Source organism: Callorhinchus milii, unplaced genomic scaffold, assembly GCF_018977255.1.
Source record: "Callorhinchus milii isolate IMCB2004 unplaced genomic scaffold, IMCB_Cmil_1.0 Scaffold22, whole genome shotgun sequence".
NCBI classification, from domain to species: domain Eukaryota; kingdom Metazoa; phylum Chordata; class Chondrichthyes; order Chimaeriformes; family Callorhinchidae; genus Callorhinchus; species Callorhinchus milii.
In genome coordinates, this window is record NW_024704763.1 from 30,505 (window position 1) to 34,915 (window position 4,411).

Here is a 4,411-nt window from a genome sequence, read left to right on the forward strand (position 1 = left end):
CTATACTGGGTGTTGTGTTTGTGGGTGTGCTGATTGGCTCAGGTCAGCTCCTCCACACCTCAGGCACTGATAGCATCACAACAACAACAAGATTCCATTTATAAAGTGCCTTTCACGTCAGGAGGACGTCCCAAGGCGCTGCACAGTTGGGTCATGACCCGAGCAGGGGGGAAATGGTCAGGGTGAGGGGAGGGAAGGGAGGGAGCGAGGAGGGGGGATGGTCAGGGTGAGGGGAGGGGGGGGGGGAGGAGGGGGGAAATGGTCAGGGTGAGGGGAGGGAAGGGAGGGAGCGAGGAGGGGGAAGAGAGTCGAGAGGGGAGCTGAAGGCTCGGTCAAAGAGAAAGGTTTTGAGACCGGCCTTGAAGGAGGAGAGGGAGGAAGCAAGGCGAAGGCACTGGGGGATAGAGTTCCAGAGCCTCGGGGCTGAGAAGCTGAAGGCCCGACCACCGATGGTAGGGCGATTGGGGCGTGGGACGTGGAGCAGACCGGAGCCGGAGGAACGGAGGGTACGGGCAGGTAGGTAGGGGGATAGTAGGTCAGAGAGGTAGGAGGGAGCAAGGCCGTTGATGGCCTTATAGGTGAGGGTGAGGATCTTGAAATCACCATTCAGGGCTGCACACTCCACCTCACTGAGCCAGTCCAGAACCTTGGCGTCTTGTTTAACCCGCAACTGTCCTTTCTACCCCACATCCATGCATGTTCCATGCGTGTGACAAGCCTCCAAACATAGCCTCCACCCTAGACACAGGTCCCAGACAAACATGTTCTGACTCCAAATCAATGAGTTTTATTTTGTTTAAACTGGTCTGGACAGAAGCAGACAGTCGGTTCGTATCCCACATCTCAATATAATCGATGTTTCACACAGCATTGACGAGCCGGGCTCAGCTGCAGGAGCTACAACCTAGAAAATAATAATAAACTTTGAAATGTAATGAGTACCAATAACCTGCATTTATATAGCACCCCTCAAGCAGGGCAGAGGTCCCAGAGCGCTTGGTGGAACAAAATAAGGTGAAGCACCGTCCGCTATCACTGTGCAGAGTGGATTATTCACTGAGAAGCTGTTCGTCGGATGTGGCGTGAATCAGCTGCTAAAAAACACAAATAACTGCACCCTAAGTTACAGAAAAGTGTGTGTGTGTGGGGGGGGGAATGCTCTGCGTGTGTGTAACAACCAACTCTATCTTTCTACCTCAACCCCAGGACCACTGCTTTCCTGACAGAATGATTGTGCTCTGGGCCTCGCTGGTGCACTTGCTGATCGTTTCCTCATGTGTGTGAGCTGCTGTTTGATGTGTTGCTACAGAAGATGACAATGAAGAATCCTTTGTGAGATTTATTAAGCAAAATGAAGAGTTTTCATGAGAGTAAAGCCACCAGTAGACAATTGGAAGCGCGTTTGAGCAATAATTAGTTTGAGCTCTGGACCCGAGGTAAGTCTCACCACTTCAGTCTGATCCCATCACCAATTAAACATTTTCACTTTCATTACCACCAGGATTGAAGAGTCTCGGCAGAATTAGGAAGAGCTCCTAGAGAAAAAGTCCACATAGAGGAAAGAAATTTAATCTCCTGGGTTTACTAACTAAAGTAGGCGGTGATGGTATCTGGTTCTGGCTGTTTCAGAAGTAGTATGCAGTGTGAGTGATCCAGTTTGGCTCCTGGTCCTTTGAGCGCTTTGCTGAGCTGTGGGAGGTGAAAATGGATTTGTAGGCCTCTGATTTCTGCCCGTGGTCGGCTCGCAAGCGTTTGCCATTGCTGGAGCCGAATGTGCTGGGAGTCCCGGAGCCCGAGGACACCGATCGGCCGTTTACTGTAAGAGAGTAAATGAAGATCACTAGCTGCACAATGAGAGGTGTCAAGGCTTGGCTGAGTTAAGGTAGAAGAATGCAGAGTGTTGTAATTTATAACCAACACAGAATTAGCTAAGAAGCAAAGAGAAGTCCAGGAGGAACAGGCGAGAGCTCAGCTCCGGGTCTCAGCTGCCTCAGTTTACTGCATTCTCTACTGAGTCAGAAGGTTGTGGGTTCAGGCACCACATCAGCACTTGAACTGATCCAGTCTAGGCTGACCCTTCAAATGCAGTGCTGAGGGTATGCTGTATTGTCAGAAATGCACGGGGATTGAAAATTGCAAATGTCACTCCATTATCAAAAGAGAGAGGGCACGAAAAGATTGGTAACTATCGGCCTGTGAGTTTACACATGCAAGGTAGCACCTCAGAGCTCTTAACTGTGGTGTAGTTTGCCTTTGAGCCAGAGTGGGAGGGGAGATTACCCTAAGCACAGTCAAAGAGGAGGGTCTTCAGCTGTGATCTGCAGACAGACAAACAAGGGGTGAGGTGGAGGGGCTGAGGTAAGTTCCAGAGGCTCACGGCGTAACTGATGACATGGACTGGGTTGGTCAAAGCCGCCCTGGCTGAGTGAAGGTAGAGGAATGGGGTGTGAGACAGGTGGCAGAGAGAGGTTGGCAGGTGCCAGGGCAGAGAATGTGAGGATCTTGAAATCAATCTGTTCTGTGTCAGGGAACCAGAGAAGCTGAGGACGGGTGGGATGGATTTTGGGTCGCGGTGAGGACATGGCTGTGAATAGCAGAGCATTGGAGAAATCACCAGTCGCTTTACGACTGGGCTCTACACACGCAGCAACAATGACAACTCACCGGAATGGTTACTGCCAGAAACTGCTCGCTGCTCACTGGTGATTGTTTCTTCGGACTTCGTGCTTGATGGCTCTGGAATTTCTATGCACAAACTAACAAAAATATTTAAACTTGCAAAAGATCAAGACAATAGGGTTAAGGGCTTTGTTTCCTAATACTACAATCCTCTTTGCATCTGATCCAGTGACTATGTCTCAAAGTATTTCACAGGAAATTGCTATCAATGTAGTAACAGTGTATTTGGAGAAAAACGTGGCAGCCAATTTGCACACAATATCCTACAAAACATTATGAAGTGAATGATCAATTTGTCAAGAAACTCTGTTCTCTTTACAATTCGTTTTGTTGGATTTTTAACATTCAGAATGGTGGCTGAAAGCTCGATGGTGCAGGGGGCGGAGGAAGCTTTGTGTGGAGAGCAGCTGGATCGGTATGAGTTGAGATGGCACAGGTGGGAGGGGACAAGATAGTGCCTCCACAGCTCAGGCATTGGCAGCATCCAGGGATGCACACTCTATCTCACTGAACCAGTCCGGAACCCTGCCATCTTGTTTGACCCTTGTCAAATTGTCCTTTCTACCCCTCATCCATGCCGTGACCCGCTCTGCCTTCCCCATCTCCACAACATCGCCCGGTTCCTCCAACATCTCTCCCATCAGGCTGCTGAAACCTTCATCCATGCATTCATCACATATTTGGGTGTCATCTGCATATATATGGAAGTTAACCCCATGTCTGTAGAAGACATCACCGAGCGGGAGCATGTAGATGTTAAAGAGGACTGAGGACAGAGCCCTGAAGTAACTGTGAAAGGGTAGGCAAAGTTGGGATGGGTAAGCGTGAAACCAGGAGAGGATTGAACTGTGAAGGTGGAGCTGAGAGAGGTGAGGTGGTGAAAAAGGATAGTGGTTGACAACATTGAAGCCTGGAGAGAGATCAAGGAGTACAAGAAGATACAGAGAGCCCTGGTTACAGATAAGAATGAGGAGAGAATGTTGTTGGCAGGTTAGAGGTGGGATGGTAATTAAGGAAGGGATTTTTGAGAAGAGGGGGTGACAGCAGATTCAAATGAAGTGGGAACTGCACAAGTGGACGTGGAGAGATTGATAACATCTGTTAGCAGACGGCAAGGCAATAGAGCTGGGAGATCAGGAGAGGAGGCGGGTGGGTATGAGGGAGCAAGCACCGAGCAGGATTCATGTGGGAAGAAAATAGGAACAATACAAGAATCCTTGATTTTGATACAACAGCAAACCACCCGATACTAATCAATGTCTAATATCCAACCAGCGGCCATGAGGTCAATTTTTTATGTACTTATGTTTTTATGTCTCCTCCTTGCAGGACACAGTTTACATTAAGCACCAGCTTCTAATGATCAACTTTAACAGAAATCTGTCCTTTACAGAATGATTTATTGGATTTAAGCCCCTTGCTTTATTGATTTTTTTGTGGCTAACAATTCATTGAACAAATTACCTTCAGTAGCAGCAGGTTTAAATATGGTCTTTGACGTCTTTGCTTTCTGCAAAACAGGAAAATAATGAATATGTGAATAATATGCAGCCACAATCTGCAACCTGGGGCGAGAAATAAGAAAATAAGAATTTGCTAGGCAAAAGAAAACCAAGATCCATCTATGTTGCCTTCCACCATCCTGGCAGTCACTTGACATCTTGTGTCCTAAATTATATACGGTATTCGGACAGGTCTTAGATTTCAAAAATTGAAAACATCCGTATGGCTG

At 47.9% G+C, this 4,411-nt stretch overlaps 1 long non-coding RNA gene across 1 annotated transcript; it reads right to left on the minus strand.

Moving 5' to 3' along the window:
- Positions 1-1,326: 1,326 nt before the first annotated feature.
- LOC103189903 lies at positions 1,327-4,194 on the minus strand. Its single transcript, XR_489107.2, has 3 exons — positions 4,144-4,194; positions 2,665-2,756; positions 1,327-1,816 (listed from the first exon to the last, which is right to left on the minus strand). It is a non-coding gene; the product is annotated as an uncharacterized LOC103189903 (long non-coding RNA).
- Between the last annotated feature and the right edge of the window lie 217 nt (positions 4,195-4,411).